At 36.6% G+C, this 24,036-nt stretch overlaps 1 protein-coding gene across 1 annotated transcript in view; it reads left to right on the top strand.

Moving 5' to 3' along the window:
• The window catches only part of TENM3 (teneurin transmembrane protein 3), a 3,501,974-nt gene that overhangs the window by 2,534,335 nt on the left and 943,603 nt on the right, over nucleotides 1-24,036 (top strand). The window contains exon 10 of the mRNA XM_056802938.1: nucleotides 18,240-18,320. The gene's annotated coding sequence lies outside the window, so the exon portion shown is untranslated. The remainder of the gene's footprint in view (nucleotides 1-18,239; nucleotides 18,321-24,036) is intronic.

Here is a 24,036-nt window from a genome sequence, read left to right on the forward strand (position 1 = left end):
TATAAGATTGGATTACAACCATTATTTAAACACTACTTTCACTCTTTTTGCTGCCATTTTTAAGGATTATCAACAACTTGTGTTCATGCTGCACAGAATGTGACTCTAGTTAACAAAATTTTTTGTCAAATACATAGAGAAGTGAGCCAAATTTATAAGAATACAAGGCATTCCCCAATTGACAAATAGTCAAACGATATGAACAAACAGTTCTCAGATGAAGAAATTAAAAACTGTCTTTAGTCATATGAAAAAATGTTCCAAATCACTATTAACTTGAGAATTGAGAATGCTCATTAAAGCAACTCTTAGTACCCTCACTCCTATCAGACTGGCTAATATGACCAAAAGGGAAATGATAAATGTTTGGGGAGATGTCAGAAAAATGGAAAACTAATACTCAATTGGTAGAACTCTGAACTGATATAACCATTATCAAGAGCACATTGAAATCATGCCCAAAGGGCCATAAAACTAGGCAGACTCTTTGACCTAGGAAAAATAATGTCTATATCCCAGAGTTATCAAAGATAGAAGAAAAATACTTAAACAAAATATTTATACCAGCTCTTTTTGTAGTGACAAAGAACTGGAAAATAAAGGGATGCCCACTGGTTGGGGAATGGCTTAAGAGGTTTTGGTATATGATTGTAATGGAATACTGTTATGCCACAATAAAGGACAAATGGGAAAATAACAACAACAACAAACTTGGACAGACATATGAAGTGATGGGAAGTGAAGTGAGCAGAACCAGGAGGAAGTTGTACCCAGTCACAACAACAATGTACAATGGTCAACTATGAATGACAATTGTTATCAACAATGAAAGGATCCAAGACAACTCCAAGGAACTCATGACAAAAAAGAATATCCACCATCATAGATGGGATTGATGGAGTCTGAATATAGATTGGAGCATATCATTCTTCACTTTATTTCCTTCACAGTTTTCTCAGTATTAGCAATATTTATCTTTTCTCATGACATAATGAATAATGGAAATTTATATTTTATAGTTGTACAAGTATAATTTATATCATTACCTGCCCTCCTGGGAAAGGGGAAGGGATGAGAGAGAGAGGGTGGGGGAGCACACAGATCACAAAATGTTAGCAGATGATTATTAAAATTGTATCTTCATGTAATTTGGAAAAATACAAAATTTAAAAATTAAAACAAATATACATCCAAATGAGGATAGTCTTTTAAAAAGCATCATTAAAAGATTTCATAACTGAATGTCTACTACTCATCAAAATCTTTTTCTAACTCCTCTGACCTTCCTTCAGATAAAATTGTAAACCATGAAGAGAATCATATTTCTCAGTGTCTTCATACTTTATATTTACATAGCACTTTAATGTCTACAAAAGATCTCATATATGTTATCTCATTTGATCTCATTTATAATCACAAGATACTTTCCCTTGGTCTAGTATTTTCTCCTCTTTATGCCTTGTTTAATTCACGTTGCTTCCTTGTTTACCTTCTCTGATAACCCTTCTTTACCCTGTCCTTTGACACTCATTAACAGACCAAAGACAATATCCATGTATCTATCCAAGAATCTTGAATCTGACCACCACCACTAAAAAGCTATCCAGAAACTTAAAGGGACTTCCTCCCTGGTAAAAGAGGGGGAACTTTTCAAATGAGATTGAGGTTGGAAACTAGGGAAGATTATAATGAGGACATCAGGAAGCAAAGGGACTGACATGATTTCACATGTGTTTCATGCCTATTTTGAAAGGGGCATAAGTCCATAACATTGATGTAATTGACTGAATGCCATAAATGCAACTCACTAAAAGTCAACTTATGAGAAGCAGAAGAATGTCTGAAATTATACTTCATCTTTTTCAATCCAGTTCCATTAAACAAGCATTAATTACAGGCCTATCATGTGCCAGGGTTGGTGCTGAATAAAGGACCAAATGCTCTTTGGCGAATGGCCAAAATCTACTGGGGAAGTAAAATATTCGGTATATGTAAATTGGAAAGTTTAAGCCTCAAAATTATTTTTTAAAGAAAAAAAGTCTTTAAGCATTCAAGAATATTTCAAGCTATTGCATATTCAATTCAATTCCATTCAAAAAAAACATTAATTAAGTACCTATACTGTGCCAGGCATGCTGCTAGGTAAAGGACCAAAGACACTTTGGTGAATGGCCAAACCTACTGAGGAATTAAAATATTCCCTAGATATAAACTGGAAACTGTTGGAACTCTATGATTAGAAAAAAATGTATATTGAAATATTCCAAAACTGTTCAAGCTGTTGGATAACTAATTCACTGGGTATTTACTAAGCTTCTACTACATTCCAGGAACTCTACTAGTCCCAGGGAATAGAAGAAAAAATGAAATGGTCTCCGACCTCAAAGATATTTCCTAGGTGGGGAATAATATGTAGGGACACAAATTCAGTATATATACATTTTATATAGAATATATAAATATTATACAAATTATATAAATAAATGTATACATAAAAATTTATTTCTCTCTATATAATTTATTTCTATAGGGTTTTTTTATATATGTATATATATACATTCCTAAGTGTATATGTGTATGTGTATGTGTAAATTTTTTCTAAAATCTATTTTAACCAGTGATCATTAGTTCTGCTTCTAGAGTTCAGAGACAACTACTCTATACTGTATACTTTGATAAAAACACAGCATACCCAATGTATTTTCCCAAAGGAGCATAGCTCTATCCTTCCCCCTCCCAGATGGTCTAAAATTCTTGCCTAATTGTTCATTCACATTAAAGACAGTAATACTGTCTTGATGAGTCTATTGTTGTTACCTAGGAGAAAATTGGTTCTGGGAAAGATTCTAGGTAATCCCTTCTACTTCTTGGGGAAAGGACAGTCTTTTTCTCTTATCATTAAATCATAGTCTTGCATGGGGCTTTACAGGTTATCTTATCCCGCCTATATATTTAATAAAGAAACAAATTTGGGGAATTTTGTTGCCTTGCCTAATGTCCATGGAGGAGTTGGTGATAAAACCGGAATCCAGGTCTTCTGAATTCTTTTCCAATGTTCTTTTATAATGTCTTCTCTCATTAGCAGAGATCATTTTCATTTGATTAGCTAATTATAACCTTGAAAGGCACAATTTTATGAATGAAGAATTTGAGAAGTTGTGAAATCTTGGTAAGGGATCTGGGTGGTTAATTAATAAATGCATGACCAGTACAAGGGACTTAATTCAGCTGACTCTACTTTCCTTATCAATAAAATGAGAGTTGGACTGGATAGCCTCTGAGGTCCTTTATAGCTCTAGACTTATGAACTTATAACCTACTATATCCCTTATACGAAGGGAGATACAAAAACTAATATTTTAACAGTCCTTGCTCTAGAGGGGCCTGAATTCTATTATGAGTAAGCATAGCAGGATGAGTCTGAGATGCAGAGCACAGTGCTCAGACTGGGTCAAGTGCCTTATCAACAGGAGGGGATTTAGGAATTGAGAGGGACATTCTAAAGTAATGGACAATTCTGAAAGAGGACATCTTGCTGACAAGGGTGTAGAAATCTCTAGTTCCGGTTTCAAACCTTGCCTTTGCCATTTAAAACTTGAAATTCTCTGCAACTCATTTTCTTTGTCTATAAAATGGAGGGAATGGATCACGTGTCTTCCAAAATCCTTTCCTACCTTCCATTTATCATATTAAACAGGACTATACCAAACACTTTGATAACTGTGCTCTTAGAAGATGCATTTAATTTAGTCACAGCTGTAGCATATTATTACTTGGTTTCCCTAAAACAAACATTTTTCTGAAAAAAAAAAACTCTATGTGGTTCTCAGGTATCTTCTGCTGGTATCAATGAGCAATTTCATGAATTGGCTTGTTTTTATTGATTATCTGGATCTTAGGAACATAATATCATCTTTATCCCAGTCTCCCTGAGTGGCTAATGAGCCACCTTATTACTCAACTTAATGGGAGTGAGATGGGGAACAGTATGCTTTTTTCTGTCCTATAGATGTTTCTATCACAATGAATTGAGGCACACAGAAAATTCACATAGGCTATTGTTAAGAATTATGGAGAAATATGCTACACAAACCAAATATTATTGGTTTTTATGTTACTAGGTTCATTTCCTATTTGCATGTGTGTATGAGAATGTGCATCTATGTGTATGTATATTCCATGACTTTATACTCCTTTAAATATTTGGTGCTCTGTATTATGACCTCTTGAGTCAGTTTGACAAAAGCGTTTTCACAGTAACAAGCTAAAACTTTGTATTTGAATATTTAATACCTGTACCTTTCATACAGGACTTTCGGCTAGGAACATATTTTAGGATTCTAATTTAGATATTCCTTTTTTTAGATAGAGTTTTCAACTTTATCTCTATTTCATGATTTCATCCTGGAGAGCTCTCAGTGAGGAACTTCTACCAACATAGACCTCCATTTTTTCTATTAGCATATGAGAAGACAAAACAATTATGCATTCCTTTCCAACATTCCTATGCAAATTATTAGTGGTAAATAACCTTAAAGTCTTCCTTACCTCTTAGTAGAGAAGTGATGGAGTCAAAGTATACAGTGAGACGTTTTTGAGTATATATTATATTTAAGTACATATATCTTAATATATGTATGTATATATATAAATCTATTTTAGTATAGGTCAGCTCTATATCCACAATGCTCTACTGCCACTCACATTTGTTTTTCATTGATTAAAAACAATTATTGTTATTGTTCAGTAATGTCCTTTCCTTCATGACATAAGTTGGGCTTCTCTTGGCAGAGATACTAAAGTGGTTTGCTGCGTCCTTCTCCAGCCTGTTTTATAGATGAAGAATTGAGGCAAATAGAGGTAAATGGCATGACAGGGTTATACAGTTAGGAAGTATCTGAGGCCATATTTGAACTTGGGAAGATGAGGCTCCTGACTCCAGTCCCAGAACTCTATCTGCTGTGCCATCTGGCTATCGTATTATTATTAAGTGCTTATAATTCAGTTGTTTTACATTTAATCTTTCCAACAACATCTCTCTTAGACCAATGATTCTGGACTCTGTGTACTTTTACCCAAGCCTCAAAGGGCATTTAGAGTGAGTATCATTGCAGTATGTGGCTATAATTAGTGAGTGTTATAAGAACTATGGGCTGAGCTTGCCTCTCTAACACTCTCCACAGGAAAGTTTTCCTTTCCTAACAGAGCATTAGAGATCTACAATCAGGCCCAAAGAGTCCCAATCCTGTCTTGAAACAATACAATTATAAACAACTAATAATTCCTTTGCATAGGAATGTTGGAAAGGAATACATAGTTGTTTTGTTTTCTCATATGCTAATGAACTTCAGTTTGAGATTGTTTTTACTTCTCTTCATTTCTGTTTTGACTGTGTGATACATTTTGTGTGAAAACTGAGGAAACCATAGTTTAAAGTTCCTTATAGGCTTTTTGTGATTTTTTTTAAGTATAGAGATTATGCTTTATTTTTTTTAAATGTGTTCTATATCTGCACTACTACATTTTAGCTGGGTGATAATAATGTTGTTGTTGCTAAGTAGTTTGAGTAATATCTGACTCATTGCTATCCCATTTGGGGTCTTCTTGAGAAAGATGCTACAGTGGTTTGTCCTTTCTTTCTCCAAACCATTTTACAGATGAGGCAAACAGGGCTAAGTGACTTTCTCAGGGTCAACCAGCAAGGAAGTTTCTGAGGTCACATTTGAACTCAGGTCTTCCTAATGCCAAGCCCGTGCTCTATCTACTGTATCACTCCTTGAGTTTTTGGAATGAATACCTAGGTAAACACTTCCTGATTTTTACACCCTTGAATTTAGGCAAATTACTTAATCTTTCAGTGCCCCAGGCAATTTTCTCTTGGACTATAATTTACACAAAAATTTCACATATGTATTGGTAGAAGGATTGTCCTCCCCAAACTCCTTACAATGATGAAATGCTAAGTCTAAACACACATATACAGGTTTAGATATAGACACAGATATAGACATACATGTATACGGATGTAAATATATCTGTGGGAATGTTCAAATGATTGATTAGTAGTTGTCCTTCAAACTCAAAGAGGACCACCAGGTGACATCATGGGGAAATCTTTTTTTTTAATTAAAATGTTTTAATTAATTAATTAATTTAGACTTTTCCATGGTTACATGATTCATGTTCTTTCTCTTTCCTCCTTCTACCCACCTCCTGTAGCCAATGAGTAATTCAACTGGGTTTTATATGTGTCCTTGATGAAAACCTATTTTCATGTTGTTGGTGTTTGCACTAGGATGTTCATTTAGAGTCTACATCCCCAGTCATATCCCCACTGACCCATGTAATCAAGCAGTTGTTTTTCTTCCGTGTTTCTGCTCCCACAGTTCTTTCTCTGGGTGTGGATAGTGTTCTTTCTCATAAGCCCCTCAGGATTGTCCTGGATCATTTCATTGCTGCTAGCAGAGAAGTCCATTACATTCTATTGTACCACAGTGTATCAGTCTCTGTGTACAATGTTCTACTGGTTCTACTCCTTTCACTCTGCATCAGTTTCTGGAGGTCATTCCAGTTCACATGGAATTCCTCCAGTCATGGGGAAATCTTTTGACTCATGCATAAATTAGATTTAAGTGAGACAGAATTACCAAAAGACATCAGCCTTATCCTCTCTTCCAGAGTCATCCAAATCCCATAGCAAAAAAAAAAAAAATTCACCTTGACTTCTTCAATGTCTGACCAAGCTCTAGGTGCTTCATAGCACCTGCTTTACCCTCCTTCACAGCTGTTGGAGCAAATTCTTCTCATCTATCCCTTCCATCATGGAAAATCTTCAAAAAAAAAAAGAAAGAAAATCTTCACATGCATGGGGTAGACCCCCCCCACCATGGAAATGGGGGTGGTGGAGTTTGAGACCTATGAATTAACTTCAGGCTGAGTTAGCCAGCCAGCATATGACCATTATGCATGTTTTAGTTTCTTGGAGCCACCCATGACAGCTGGATAGCAGATAGGCACCAAAGGGGGAAGAACAGCCCAGAAAAAGACTTGGCCAGCCCTCACTCTAGAGGTACTAGTCTTCCCTGAACACACACACACACACACACACACACACACACACACACACAAATAGGAGAGTCAAGAATTTTTGTTCTTCTTAGGACTAGGACTATTTACAAGGTCATATCCTTAAAATTGTTACCTCTAAGAGAGGCAGAGCAGCATAGATTTGGAGAGAAGACTAACCTACAAGCCAAGAAGTTCCAATCAGGTTCTGATAGATACTGACTTTCTGACCCAGGAGCAATTTACTGATCATCTCAGTGCTACCGGAAGCTTTCTAAGATAATGTGCCAGAGAAGGTGAAAGCTGACATTTTCTTATCCACATGTTCCCTACACTAATAATGCCAGATTCAGTCCCTAGCTCTCTTTGCCTTTCCCTCCATACCCATCTAGCCTTTGGATTTCTGTAGTCCCAACTCCCTCCCTGGTCAGATATCTCTATTACTATCTTCAGAGGCTGTCCTTCCCTTTTTTATGATAGTTTGTCTCTTCAACTGTCAAAATGCAGGGTGTTATGTGTTTTAGGCACAGTGAATCTTTTATCTTCTAGGGTGCTCAGAGAAAATTAGATCACTGGGGTATATGTAAAATGGTTTTGTTCCCCTGAATCATCAAAAGTAAGATTGAGATTAGCATTCTATTAAATAGGTAGCACTGAATTGTACTTGTGAGCATCATTTGGTCTGTTCAATTTGGGAAGGAATGAATATGATTTGCAAGAATAATTTCCTTACAATAACCACTTTACTCAAGTATTTTTAATTGCGCCAATAATGTTCTGTCTCTCTCTCTCTCTCTCTCTCTCTCTCTCTCTCTCTCTCTCTCTCTCTCTCTCTCTCTCTCTCTCTTTCTCTTTCTCTTTCTCATATGTGGTTTAGATAACAGTATAAGTCCTAAATAAAATGTAGTCCCAATGGTGTGCTATAGGAATGCGGTGCTTTTTTTCTCTAATTAGTCTATGCTGCTCCAATTTAGGGGACCATATTAATAGCATTGATAATATCATATCAATTGGCCCGGTATAAATCCATGGAACATAAAATTAAATCAACTCTTAAAATAGATTTTTTTTTTTTAAGAAAATCATGAGTATTTTTGGAGAGGCTAACTAGGATTGTTTCATTGGGTATTTTAAAAAGAAAGGTCACTCTTTGTGATTACTTTGTAATTCTTTTTAGACTGGGATAAACCTGAACAAGGATCTTTTAGCCTACTGGGAAGGATAAATAGCTTGTGCTGTTTGATCAAATGATCATACAAACCAGAAGAAATTTATAGAAAAGAAGGGAAATAAAAATTCCCTTGTAGAAGAAAAGAAAAAATTTCCTTGTGTTGAATATTTTAGAGTAAAAGAAACACTAATGTGCAATGAAGCTCAAATTTTGTTTATTAATACAGATAGATTATTCCTATTCTAGTGTGCTGCCACTTTCTCTTTTGACTACTAATTATTTTCTGATATACTAGAATCCAATCAAAATCCTGTGAGGCAGGCAGAGCTCAAAATTACCCCTACTTTAGAGATAGGGGAACTGAGGTTCTAAGGATTCAATGTCTTTCCTTAGGCTATATGACCATGAAGGGCAGATTTGGCCATCAGACTATAATTTGCTGACCCATAAAATAGATTAGTATATTGAATTTCCTTAGTGTAAACTTAATATAAGTAGAAAAACATGTAATACCTGGATTACAATGCCCAATTCATGAGTACAAGATGGAAAAAATAAGGCTGGGCAAAAGTTAACTTGAACTATAAATTTTCCATAAATCAACAGTCCTGTTAATTTTCAGTTAACAATGTCACTGTTATCTGAAGAGACATTGGAAGAAAAATATCATCCAGGACTAGGGAGGTGCCAGACTCACTATGTTCTGCACTTGTTCGACTACCCTTAAAGTTCTAGGTTCTAAGTGCCACGTTGATGATACTGATCAATTGAACAGAGACCAGAGAAGAATTGCCAAGTTTGTATAGAAACTCAAGATCATTTTGTACGAAGATCAGGAAAAGAATATGAACACACTTGACATGAAAAAGATAAGCCCAGGGAGGACACAACACCTATCTTCATATTTTTAGGGGGCCATCTCAGAAAATAGTATTTTCTCTTCTTGTTCTTCTTGGCCCTAGAAGTCAAGACTATCAGCAGTGAATGGAAGTTGCAGACGGGCTCATTTAGCACAGAGTGAGCCAAGAGCAGAGTAGGATTGCCTGGAGAAGTGGTTTCCTTCTCTCAATAGGATAAAGGCTGAATAATGAATGCTTTGCTGTGTGTGTTATTGAGGGAATTCTTCCCGGTTATGAGTTGGACTAAAGAAAGCCCATTTGCTCACAAGTCTTAAGACGCCATAATTCTGTGATAATCTTTTCTTCCACAATTAGAAATGAGACTCGAAATAAAGGTTCCTTTGGAATGTGCCATGTTGACACACATTTAAAATAATTTATATAAAATAAAATAAAATGATATCTCAATTTCTCTCCTGAGTACAAATTTAAATGAAAAGGGGAAGAGGGAAGAGGCACCAGAGAGGGAAGCAAAAGCTGGGAGAGTCACCCAGTAGGTGCTTATTATTTGGTGAATTCAATTGTTGATTGAAAGAGGGCTCCTCAGAAGCCAGGGACAAACTTCTCAGGTTGCTTGAAGCCAATGGCCTTAAAACCTCTGGATTATAAATAAATAGAAAAGCTTTTCCAGGTGAGCACCAGCAAGGAGAAGAAAGTACAAAGATGGAAAAAGCCACTGGTGTAGCGTAATCGTTGAACCTGAAAAAAAGCAGGTCAGGTCTGATCCATGTTGGTGATACTCTCCCCTCGTGTCTCATATCTTCGCTCTTGCCTCTGTCTCGGCTCTTTTGCTTCAATCCCTGGGTCGCCATCGCCCTTACCTTATTATTTCTCTAAAACTTCCTTCGTCCCTAAAAGCAGGAGTCAGATCTGACATTGTGCACGAGTGACAAGCAGGCTTTGGTTATGAGGGGAAAGTTGGAGCGGTTCACCCCCTTACTGTGTTCACATTGTCTGGAAGACAGTAATAAAACAAATCAGGCGGAAAACTCCCCTCAATTCGGCTAAACAGACTGGTTCCCACAGTGGATTTCACTGAAGCATCTTGCTGGCAAAGGCCCGTTCTGATGTTGAAAATAAAAATAGCTCCCAACCAGAGAAATGAGCCATTCCTCAAACCCAAGTTTGTCCTGTAGACACGGCCTGTTTTTATTAGTAAAAGCAGCGGCGAAAGACGCTTCTCAGCTGTGGTTGGGCAGTGTTCATTTGATACACAGAGATGGCAAGTGTCCATGCAAAGCATCCAAGGGGAGGGAGACGAGACGGTCACTCGGGCTCAGAATCATTGCTCAGGGTGTGTGGGATCAGCAGGCTGCAGCCACTCCCTTGGTCAGAAAAGTTGTTTTTCAAATCCTCTGTTCTTCAAGAACCCTAGGTCTGCTCCTGCTTTGTAAATGTCTTCACCTGCTCCCTAACGAAAGCCTGAGTTTCCAAGGCATCCTTTATCATCTTGCTTAAGACCTACCGCTGGAAAAGAACAAATGCCCTGCGAAGACATGTGAATATTTGAGGGATTTATAAATTTCATACTTAAATATAAATGTCAACATTCAGTTTTCTCAGATTTTTCCCCCTCTTCCAATTTTGTGGAAATCTAGCTTGCTAATATTCCAAAACAAGTCGTGGATTGAAAAAAGAAAAATTTATATCAAATTACTTCTGGCTATGTGTGGTATAAAACACACGGATGTCTAGTCTTTAAATTTGGAATCCAGAGGGTAAATGGGAAAATCCTCTATTTTTTCTTCCTATCATGTTTAACAATAGCAATATTTCTAATCCCAAACCAATTTAAATTTTGGAATTGCATTTATATTCCCAATGTGAACATTGGCTAAACACACACACACACACACACACACACACACACACACACACACACTTTTCAGCTTTAATTTTTTTTTTCCCTCCAAACATAAAAGCTTCTATTGTGCAGCTACATTTTTCACAGTCCTGTCACCAGCGGACCTAATTGCTTTTCAGGTAAATGAAGAATATGTACCTTTGTTTAAGTAGTAATCTAGGTCAAAAAAAGATCAGGTGGTTTATTTGTTTTAGTTTATTTGGAGTTTTGAAATGCCATTGAACATATAGCAGGAAAGCTCCTCTCGGCTACCATTAATTTAGGAAATGAAATGTTCCAGACTCAAACTCTCTCTCTCTCTCTCTCTTCTCTCTCTCTCTCTCTCTCTCTCTCTCTCTCTCTCTCTCTCTCTCTCTGTCTCTCTCTCTCTCTCTCTCTCTCTCTCTCTCTCTCTCTCTCTCTCTCTCTCTCTCTCTCTCTCTCTCTCTGTCTCTCTCTCTCTCTCTCTCTCTCTCTGTCTCTGTCTCTCTCTCTCTCTCTCTGTCTCTCTCTCTCTCTCTCTCTCTCTCTCTCTCTCTCTCTCTCTCTCTCTCTCCCCCCCCTACCTCCCTCTCTCTCTCCCTCCCTCTCTCTTCCTGCCTTGTTCAGAGATACAAAATGATGTTTGGTCTCACATACCAGGACAAGTGCAAAAAAAAAATGTTTAAGGGGAAAAAAATTAGTCCTCGCTGTTGTTACTGTTGCTTCTGCTGCTGGTGGCGATGGTGATGTGTATATGTGTATGTGTTTGTGTTAATTGGCATGAAAGCACTGTTGAATTTGAAAATTTGCTCAGGAGAGGTGAATATCTAATTGAAAACATTTGCTCTAGGTCTGGCTTCACTTGAATGATTACACTCTCCTTTCTACCTCCAAACTAAGTCAGCTTTATTTTAGTTTTAGTCAGGAAAGATGTAGGGCTCTGATTACCATACACATTTTGACCATAGATTATATCCCAGGGAGGACATTTCTTAATGATCCCTTCTCTTATGACACCAGCTAGTTTAAGTGTGTGTGACAGATCATTGGCACCCTGTAAATGGAAAATTACATCTCAGCAGGTTTTACCTTTAATCTGGTGAAAGGTTTTTGTTTGTTTGTTTTTTAAACAATTTTTTTTTCTTTTTTGCATCCAGGGAATGTTTCATGGGCAGACTGCCACAAAAGAATTTTCACTCATTAAAGATCTAAGAGCAGGTTTTTCTCATTAATGATATCTTTATTACTAAAGTGCATTTTCTTTGTAAAACTGTTATTATTGAAGTGTACCCGCTATCTCTGCCCATGTGACCATGCCCTGTTGTTAATAACAAAGTAAATTATCAGCATGCCAGAGTCCACGGAGATAGTCTGACTCAAGAATGCAGGCAGCGCCTCCGATGGGATTTCTTGGGGAGGGGAGAGAGAAGAATTGTTGGCTTGACCATTGTACTGTCAAATGATTTCATTAAAATGACACATTTGTGAAGTTTGGAAATTAATTTGACTTTTTTAATGTTTTTGTCTTTTGAGGGAAAAAATGAAATAAATATCATTTCATGGAGGTTAAAGAAAGGAGATGAAATTCAAAAGATTCACTACTGGTCTGAGAGAAAGTGCAGATTCAGGAGTTCTGATAGATACATTTTACCAGAGAAGTTGCAATACTCTTCAAAAGAAAAGCCATACATTGCTATAATAAGGGCTCATTTTAAATTTAGTTTGGCTTGGGATTATAAATCCATGTTCAAACCAAATACCCTGAAACCCACAGCATGCAAAAGTTTCATGTGAGGGTCAGTGTAGCTAATACACTGTCAAGCATTAAGAATATTGCAATTTGTTAATAAGGAAAAGCACCTTGATTTGAGCAACAATTGTATAAAATAAAGAATGTTTTCATTAATATAAAAAACAACAACATGGAAATTGGGACATGGAGAGTAAAGCAAAACAAGCAATAATGAATTAATTACGAAAATACTCTCCGGAGAAAGAATTATTGAGTCAGATGAATGTGGATCAAAGCAGGCTATCTTTCACATCAGTGCATTTACGGTTTTATTTGGGGGTTTTAGTTTGATATGAGTGTGTTCTTATGACAGTGTTCAATGTGTAAATGTCTTTCCCATGAAAATAAAAAAGAAAACACTTGTTTATGTTATCTATACATTTATAAAAAAGCAAAATTATAAATATCAAAATACATCTATTTCTGGACATACCATCAGTGATCTTTCTAGTTTATCATAAACAGATCTTCCTTTTGCTGTGCAGGTTTTCAAATATTTGATATCATAAACCATTAGCTCAGAGATCTAGGATTTCACTGTGTAAGTATTCTCTCCATCTATGACAATTTTCTGAGCTCTTCACTATTTGGCCCTAGCCTACATTTTTCAGGTGAATTATGTGCTATTAGCTGCCACATACTCTACATTCCAATCAATCTATCAATTAATAAGTATTATTGAAGCACCATATGCCATATGCCAGACACAGTGCTAAGCAGTGGGGATACAATATGAGGCAAAAGAGTACTCCTGCCTTCAGGGAGCTTAAAATCTAATGACAAACTGGACTACCTACTACACTTATATATGGCATTCAATTTTTCATAATTTCATACTCTTGTAAAAGTTCTCCCCCATACCTTCAAAATTCTCTTTTCTTACCTCTTCCCCCATGGAATCCTTGACTTCCTTCACGCCTCAGAATGAGTACCACCTCTTAAAGTAAGTCTACACTGATTCTCTCCATTTGCTTGTACTCTTCTCCCAGAAATTACTTTTTGTCCATTTGTAGTTATTTATTTAGTGTACATTATCCCCCTCTAGTATAATATAAACTCTTTGAAGGAAAAAACAATTTAGGGCATTGTTTTTTATACCCTCAGAATATAGTAAACTGTCTCATAAGAAAAACTTAAATACTTAAACAAAAGTAAGATGAATTAATGAAGTGAATTGGCACTATTCTTCTAGCTGTTGATACTCCATCTCCTGACCTAGCTTTTTCTCTGGCTGTCCCCAATGCCTCAAATTCTCTTCCACCTTATCCCTGCTTCTGTGGCTTCCTTCAAGTCCTACCTCAAATTTTACCTTTGGCGAGAAGCCTTTCCCTGTCCTGAATGTTAATTGCTTCCCTCTGAAACTGTCCCCAATTTATCCTGTGTCTATCTTGTTTGCATTTGTCTCACCCCATTAGAGAGTGAGTGCCTTGAGAGCAGAGGCTAGCTTGGTTTTGTTTTGGTGTATATTTGGTTGGTTAGTTTTTTGGTTGTAAGCATTTCTTAGATGTGCTTACAGACTAGCAAATGGCTGGATGGTTGCATATAGATCCCAGCATTGTTTTGATCCAAAGGATAGGGCACTGAATTTGGCATAAGAAGACGTGTTCACAGTCTGTTTCTACTACTTGCTACCAGTGGAGAATAGGGAAAATAATCTCACTATGCCTTACTTTTCTCAAAATCTTTCTGTAGACTTTCACTTTCCTTCCCTCTTTCCTTAGAAGAAGGATCTTTCCTCCATTCTAATGGATCTCAAGGAACAAAAATCTACCCTCACTGCCTCAATTTCCTTACCTCCTGCTCCTCAGTCTGACTTCAGTTCTTACTTCTCCCCTCACATTGTTCTCTCATTGGTCACCAGTTCTCTAAAACTCTAAAAGATCTCTAAACTCTCACACAAGTTATTAGGTCTTATTTTCCTTGATTCCCTTACAGTCTCTGACATTATAACCAATTACAATTCCAGAGACCTCATGATGAAGCATGCTACCCACTCCCAGATAAAGAGGTTCTGGACTCAGATTGTGGCTTTGGGGCTTGGTGGAGTACATGGTTAATTCATAAGTCTAGCTTGATTATATGTATGTTTTTCTTGACTTCTCTATGTTGGGAGATAAAAGAAGGGGGGGGATTGACAGCTGAAGATAAAATTAAAATTAATCTCATAGTGTTGACTACCTTTTCTATCTAGAACTTCATGATTTCCTTGACTTCTGATACTGAATTCCCTCTTGTTCTCTTCCTACTTCTGTGATGGTGCCTTCTCTGGCTTCTTTAATACTTCCCATACTCTTAAGTATAGGCTTTTCTCAAAGATTTGCCTTTAATTCTCTTGTCCCTCTACATTTCTAACCTTAGTGACACCATCCAAACTAAAGGCTTCATTTTTAGCCCTGATAGCCCTCACAAGTTTGACATCAAATTTGCAACTCCTTCCAAGTTAACCTTATCTTAATATTCTGTCAGCACTTCAAATTATTGTTTCATTATCATTCTCTACAACCATACCTCATGTATATTTCTGTCACCCAAGCAAATATCCTCAGGGATCTTTGACTTCTTCCTTTCTTCCACACAGATTCATTCAACTAGCCATCACTTTCTTTATAATAGCAATCACATCCATTTAACTTTCTATTCCCATTGTCTCCAGACTAGTTTTGACTTCAATAAACTCTACTAAGATTATAACAGCTATAATAATAGTCCCTAACTCATTTCCCTTTCTTCAAACTCTCATCCCCTCAAAAAATATGCAAGACTTCTAGATTATATCTCAAATAACATTTCAATCAACAATAATTTAATAAGTACCTATCATATGTAAAGATGAGTGTGAAGGGATGGTGGCACCCACAACCTTTCAGGTTGTAGGGAGAGGATGCTTAGATGCAAACATCTCAGAGTCATCTAGAGAGATACTAATGAAACCTTTAAGAGCTGGTGAGGTCACCAGGAGAGAGTATAAAGAAAGAAGGGGGCCTCATAACTGAGACACTGAAAATTAGGACACAAAATGTGGATGAGAGAATAATGCAATGAAAACACATGGAAGATAAATTATTCAGGAGGAAAGGATCGCCACAACTATGAAGGGAGGAATAAGGAAAGGCAATTATACTTGACAATTAAGATACTGATAGAAACATTGGAGAGAGCAATTTTAGTGGAGTGGTAAGGTAGGAATCTAAAATAGGTTAAGAAGTGAGTAATAGAACCAACTAAGAGTTTAACTATGAATGGAGAAATTTAACATGATAATTTGAAAGTCTGTCAGGCTGAAGGAAAATATTTTTGTTGCATTTTTTTGTTTGTTTGTTTTAATTTACAGGAATTCCTGGACATATTTTTAGGCATCAGTAAAGAAGCCAATTGAGCCTGAAGATTAGAGAAAAAAAATGTAATTGTTTCTTCCCTTAATTTATAAACCTCTCCTTTGCCTCCCAATACAATCCATATTCCTTAACTGTGCATTGCAGTCCATTTGCAATGTTGTCCCAACCCGTTGTTCCAACTACTCCCCAATATTAATCCTATACTTCAGCCAATAGTGACTTTTTACCATTCCCCAAACATGCTCATTTTTATTATTGTTGCTGTTCATTTGTTTCAGTTGTGTCCAACTCTTTGTAACTCCATTTGGGGTTTTCTTGGCAGAGGTACTAGAGTTGTTTAGCATTTCCTTCTCCAGATCATTTTACAGATTTAAAAAATTGCACAGAGTAAAGTGACTTGCCCAGGGTCACCCAATTAATAAGTGCCTGACATCAGATTTGGCCATTCTATCCACTGTACCACACAGCTTCCTACATTGCACTTTTATACCATTGTAGCTTTGTTCTTGAGATGGCACAAGCCTTATCCTGGAATCTCTTCTAAGTGACAAACCCATAAACTACACATCTTTTTTCTAATGTAAATCCAGATTCCCTCAGAGCCCAACTCTAATGTTATCTGCTCCATAAGAGGTTCTGAAATTTTCCTACCTGAAAGACACTCTCCTTTACTGAGTCTATAAAACTCTGTTCCTCTTACGCAACCAACCATATTCTAATTTATATTATTCCATACATTCTTATCTTCTGTGCCTTACTAAAATAGCATTAAGGGAAGAGATCATATAATACTTAGCCTTAAATCTAATGAAAATTTGTTGAATAAATTTAAAAAAAATTATTCCTCCTAAATCATAAGCATTATGAGGGCAAGAATCATGTTTTGCACAAACTTTTATCCCACACATAATATAATGTAATTTTTGTAGTAGGTTTTGAATCTCTTTGTTTAATGACTTCAAAAGTACTACTTACTTTGACTATTAGTGGTTATGAATGGATGATAATTATTAGAGGTGGAAATTCAGAAGACATTAACATTTACACAGACAGAAACAACTGTCCAGCCTTAATTATCTTAACAAATCATTGTTGACTAACTAATAGAGGCATTTAGCACCTGAGAAGGAAGGACATAAACTATACAGTGGCTACGAAAAATTTTGATCTAAGGGGTACACAATTGGGGTTAAGTGGCTTTGACAAGATCACATAGCTATCAAGGTCAAATTTGAACTTGAGATCTCCTACCTTCATACCTGATTCTTTATCTGCTGAGCCAACTATCTGCCCCAAAGGTAGGAGCTTAAAAATTTTTTTTTTGACATATAAACTAATCTACCAAAGGAAACAATGAAAATTCCATTATTTAAAAAAATACCTCCCATCTTTGAATCAATACTGTGTATTAGTTCTAAGGCAGAAGAGAAGGGTGAGGTAATGAGGGTTAAGTGACTTATTTGAACCCAGGACATCCCATCTCCAGGCCTGAAACTCAATCTAGTGAGCCTCCTAGCTGAACCCCAAACTCCTTATTTTATGATAACTCAAATTATGCAAGCACGAGAGAAGCAGTAATAATATCAACAGATATATTGATATACATATATTCGACACACAGAATATTTTACATACTTTGTCCTGTTTGAACTTTGCAAGAATCCATGCCCATTTTATAGATGAAAAAAACCAAGGGTCAAGTGATTTGCTCTTGTCATACAGCTTGTGTTAGTGGTAGGGTTGGAACATGGTCTGACACAATGAACAATAGAAAGAATTTGGGATTTGGTGTCAGAAGATGGCTTTCTAGCTCAGCTTTGAAATTCAGCTAAGTCATTTGATCTATCTGAACTTCAGTTTCCTCGTCTGTTAAAGGAGTAGGTTGGATTTAATAGTCTCTAAAGTCCCTTCTAGGCTATGATTTGGGCTTCTAGCCTAGCACTCTATCTGCTCTGTTACACTTTGTCAATAAAGCATAGGTAAGTGTCTTACCAAATTGTTCCAAAGTTTTTTTTAATGGTATTTGAATAATTTACTTTACTGTAAAGTAATTCAGGGTCACCAGGAACAGTCCAAATTTTGGTAAATATTTTCATTTTTTCATATAAACACAATTATCCTTTCTATACAAATGTTCCATTTTTTATTCCAGATCCTCTACTCATCAGAAACCAAGAAAAGCAAAATCTGTTCAAGCAACAGAAAATTAAAAGAAGTCTTAAAAGAAGAGTAGGTGAGTCACAAGTCTCAGAGTCAGAAATGGCTGAGGCTTACAGATTTTGATAAAAGGGTTTCTATTAAGAAGATTGCCTGTTTTCAGCAGTAAAATAAGCCACTCTAAATCTATTGATGGTTTGGTACTGAGTCCTATTAACTTCCACTCATTAGCTGAATAGTAAACAAGTACATGTATAATGTACCATACACTCGACTTCGACTGTGGGTTGTTACTTTTGCTACTGTGTCCATTGTTATTTATGATACCGTAAAAGCTCTGATTTTTTCTCTAGCACCGTCTGAACAAAAGGAAGAATAGAAGAACTTTAGGTCTTGTCTTTTGACTGATAGGAATTTTCTCCAATTGTAGACATTTCTCCAATTGTAGACAAACTGAACCCACAAAAAGCTGTGGCTGCTATACTGTTCTTTCCCTCTTTTTAACATGGTTTGTTTGGGAGCTCCCTTGTTCTCCACAAATCTTAATCCTTTCTGAACAGCACTTACATGGCAACCTTAGAGAATTAAACTTGTACCTGGTTATTTTTTTTCCCCTCCTGCTATAGCTCAGTGATTTTTCTCAATGGTAACCATGGTCTAGTAATTTAAAGCTTGTGAACCTTGCAAAAAGGTTCATTTAAAGCCTTAGTCTGAGGGCTTTCCACCAAATGGAAAGTATATTCTACTAGGAAGCAACAAAAGAATTCAGGACATGCTATCTGATAAGCATTCTGCTCATTAATGTTTGTACAGTAGTAGTATGCCTTAAAAGATCGCCAGTTTCTTAGAATAAATTGTTCAGTACAGTTTTGCCTGCACTTTGGGAGTTTAATGGGTCGAGTTGTTTAAGTTTTCCAACCTCCTCCTGATTGATGGTTTGTTTCTTCTTTTAATGCAAAATTCAGTAAAATTTCCCATGGAGAAAAAAACCTTTAATTATGAAATATCAGCATGTGGGAATAATGCCATCTACACATCAGAACAGAGCATTTACTTGACTGTAATTCTTTCTGTTATTGATCATTCAAACATTTTTTTTCAAAAGGTATCTCATCACTGTACTTTGAAATGTATATGTATACTAGTATTCAATCATTGACATTTTGTTCTTTCTGTGATGATTTATTTCATTAGGTCTGAATTTAGTGTTTAAAAGACAGCAGATCATTCTTTGTCCTACCCTGAAGTTGATACAGATCAATTATATATTAGAAAAAGTGGAGGTACTTTATTCATACAAGTATAAAGAGAAGATGAAAATAGAGGGAGGGAGAAAAGAAAGGGAAAATGGAGGAAGGAAGGAAGGAAGGAAAGAAGGAAGGAAGGAAGGAAGAAAGGAAGGAAGGAAGGAAGGAAGGAAGGAAGGAAGGAAGGAAGGAAGGAAGGAAAGAAGGAAAGAAGGAAAGAAGGAAAGAAGGAAAGAAGGAAAGAAGGAAAGAAGGAAGGAAGGAAAGAAGGAAGGAAGGAAGGAAAATAGTGGCTTAAATATTGTATTTCATGGCATTAGTCTCTTATTTTCTTTAATATCCCTCCCAGATCCTGTCTTTTTCCTCAAGGCAACTGCAAAGCAAGTGATGAGAGGTCCTTAATACATACATATAACGTTATACAATACACCCTGTGAGTAATTATTCAATGCGAAAATAAAGCTCAGTAATAAAGGAATTGATATACAACTTGCACAAATCCTTCATACAGGGTACCCTCTGTTTCCTTCCTTTGCAGTCAGAAAATGGCCATATTTTTCTGTTAAAACCATTGAAGATAACAGATTGTTAATGTAGTGCAGTTGTTTAGCTCATTGGGAGTCTTTTTTTTTTAATCCTCAGCATGAATTCCAACATATTTTGCACAAAGAATATGAAAAGAAAGATCCTAGAAATATATTTGTTAGGCAACTAAGTAGCTGCTCAGCTAAAATTCTTTGCTTGTCTCTTCTGTCTGTCTTGCCCCCTTCTTTTCAGTCAACTGTGCTCTAGGGCTCATGCTGCAGAAAAGCAATCTATATAGTTTAAGAGGTAAAAGCTTCATCATCATTCGATGCAGAGAATTAGGTACACAGGTGCTCATTACTAATGGGAGGTACACACCTAATTCCAGGTCCTATACACAGAAATGATATCACTTATGGGCTCTTAGCTGTAAAAAATACAATCCAGTAGGCATTGCAAAAAGCTATCCTTGGCTTTCTGAAGCAGTATTGATGAGATTCCTTCAGTTTCAGGCATTTACTCTAGTGTCTATATTCTCTACCTTCAGAGGAAAAAAAAAAACCACTTTCTCTGAATACCACTCTAATAAAGCATGTCAACCTCCCCTTGTCTTTTAAGTACCCTCTCTTCAAACCCTTCTCTTGTCAATTACATGAAAAGCACTCTTCTCTTACAGGGAGGTTTTCTAGGATGAGCATTTAGTCTTTAATAGCTAATATATAAACTTGAATGTTTTAGTGCTCCTCTGAGAGTAGCGTTGACTGATATTTCCTCATAGGAGAGATTGCTGTTGCTTGAGTAGGCTGTTGCCTAACAAAATACATATTAGCATTTCTCTTGATGAGGAAAATAAAGTTATCACTTCCCTGCATCTACCCCAAATTCAGCAAATCCTGCTGCCCATTTTATCTTCTATTCTTTTCAGAATGAACTGCAACTTTAAGAATTCTTACAGATGTGCCTTTTTGAGGGGAGTTTCTAGAGGAACAGTGCCCCAGATACACTGGGAAATTATCAAAATGATTTGCTTATTTTTTTTTTACTCCTTGAATGAAGAGTATTCTTAGTAGCAGTTACCTTTATTCATTGTGGTTGAAATGGTATTTTTGAATTTAAATGTAACCCAAAGGAAGTTCTTCCCTTTGTAACATCACAATGGTGAGACAGTGTGTTGGAGTAAAGAGAAAACCATCGTTGGAGTTGTGAAGAGTTGGGTTCAAGATTTATCTTTGCCTCTGACCCTATATGATCTTATGAAAGTCATGTAATTCCATCCCCCCCCCCCCACGGACTTTAAATTGTAGAGCAGTCACAGATCTGGGTTGGAAAAGGGAGTTTCCTTATTGAGAATTACCTATATTGACAAAATTACAAGTCAAGACTATATAATTTAATTATAATAACTGATTCATCTAGTGTTTTAAGGTATATAAGGAAAGCATTTCTCTCATATCAATCATGTTACGTTAGTGGAGAAAGTAAGTCATTTTGCAGATAAAGGTACTAAAAGGGTCAAATGCTATTTTCATCAAAACCCATATTCACACAGTCATTAAGAAATGTTAGGGAACCACTAGCACAGTAGAGTGACAGGTCATGAGTTGGGATGGTCTGGGTTCAAATCTGAACTCAGATACTTCCTGTGTGACCCTAGGCAAGTCACTTCACCCAGATTGCCCATCCCTTGAGGCAACTCTGTTTTTGAATTGATATTAACAGATAACAGATACTGAAGGTAAGAGTTTGTTTGTTTTTAATGTTGGGACCAGGATTAGAACATATTTCATTGAACTCTAAATCAGTGATTTCTCTATTATGTTGCATTGCCTCTAAATATACATTTTTAAAAATTAATTAAAATATTAAATGGTATGATAAAAGAGAAGCAGCTACATTGTTCTGTATAGAGAGCTGCCTTCAAGAGTCAGCTAGACCTGGTTGCAAGTCCCATCTCTGAAGTTCATTGAATAACCCTGGGCAAGAGTCTCATTGTCTGAGTCCACTGCCAGCTGCAGGACAGGAGGCAATCAGAATTAGTAGAGGGAGTTTCCTCAGGATAGCGTTCCCTACATACATGAAATAATAAGTTGGAACCAAAATCTCAAAGTAAAAATGAGATTTTTAGAACCTAATATCACATAATTATCCCTAGAGAGAATCCTGACAAATGTAAAAGTACATGCTGTCTAACATAGGTCTTCCAGTAAAGTAAAAACAATAAAGCATGTTTGAAATTTGAAATAGCCTGTTGAGGAGTCAGGAAAAGGAATAGCATCAATAAGTATAATCTACACAATCACCCACGATAGTCATTCTGGCCAGCAATAACCTCCTTCACCAGACCTCTTACTAGAGAAGCAAAAAATGTAGTTTAGCCCTTAATTAAAATTAATATTCTTTTATCTCTTATTTCCTGGCCCCTCTCAGCTAGAAGAACTCAGTATTTCTGATATAGACCAAATGGAAGCCCCAAGAAATGAGGGGGAAAAGCAAAACATGCAGAAAATCCCCTCAAAGGATAGTTCTCCCTCATATCATCAGATGATTTTATATTAGTGTATTTAGGACCCTACCGCAGACTTTGGAATAGCTAATAGACCTGGATCAGACGAATGACAGGCAGTTTGGTTTGGTAAATGGAGTGATTAAAATGAAGTTACGAACACCCGGGTTCAAATGCTGCCCCAGACTGTTATGATCTATGGGATCCTGGAAAAGTAACAGGCTTTCAGCTGTATGTTATTCATCTGTAAAATGAGGAGACTGGACCAGATGACCTCTCATGCTCCTTTCATATCTAAATTAGCAACAACAACAATAATAATAGCATTTATATAGAATTTTACATTTTACAAAATACCTTACTCATTTCAGACAGGTTAGGAAACCAAGGTTGAGAGTGGTTAAATGACTTACCCATGTCTATACATATAAGAGAGGCAAAAGCATCATTTGAATCGTCCTGATTCCAAGTTCACCTAGCTGCCCATTAATTTCTACTCCTATGAATGAAGCAGAATGAAATATCCATGAAGGAATGGGGGGGGGGGGGAGGACCCATCTTGACATTACTGTCAAGTTAACATTTATATAGTCATTAATACATAGCACTGTGCTGAGTGCTTTACAGTTATCTCATTTAATCCTCATGATATCCCTGGGGGAGGGCAAATGCTATGCTTATCCCCATTTTACAGATGAGTAAAATGAGGCAAATGGAGATTAAGTGACTTGCCCAGGGTCACACAGCTAACAAGTGTCTGAGACTAGATTGAAATTCAGGCATTCCTTATTTCCTTTCCAGGTCCTATTTCCCAACTGCTATATTCATATAGCTCAAAACTTGATGTCATGTGCAAGGCAGAGAGAAAAGCAAAAGATCCAACTCTCCATTTTTGGAGTCATGGGAGCACAGATATTCAGGGTTCGTTGGCAGGGAGCGAGTTATTATTCCACTTTGGAAAGGATTCACGTACCGATTAGCTGTGTTCTTGAGTTCTTCCTCCTCAATGAGTGGAGTTATTTCTGAATGCTGGCATGAGGAGTAGAGGCACCATCTCTCAGAGCTTGGCATGAGGCATGTGTGAGCAGCTTCATAGTTTTCAAAAGCTGCCAATCTGATTTCATAGAGTCTTGGAAAGCATGTCCCCAAGGGAGTATTCAGGCAGAGTGGATGCTCTGGATTTCTAATGTTTGCACTCTAAGTCAGCACGAGAAAATCTCAGAGTGTGAATATCCATGTCTGTCTACACTCTGTATAACTGAGGTGGCACTTTGTCTCAATTAAAAAAAAATACTAAGGAACCAAATAGAGTTTCCTTCTTAGAAGGCTCTCTCCCTCAGGAGAAATAGAGCCTAAATATATATTTTTAATGTTTTGTGATGACTCAGATTTTTAAAAAATCTTTCTTTCCAGACTGTATCGTCTTTTAATTGTACTTTAAATATCTAATATTAACTTAGTATACATTTATTTAAAGTCCAAAGTATACAGAGTAGGTCCATCATGAAGAAATTAAA

The sequence above is a fragment of the Monodelphis domestica genome, chromosome 6, assembly GCF_027887165.1.
Source record: "Monodelphis domestica isolate mMonDom1 chromosome 6, mMonDom1.pri, whole genome shotgun sequence".
In the NCBI taxonomy this organism is placed as follows: Eukaryota; Metazoa; Chordata; class Mammalia; order Didelphimorphia; family Didelphidae; genus Monodelphis; species Monodelphis domestica.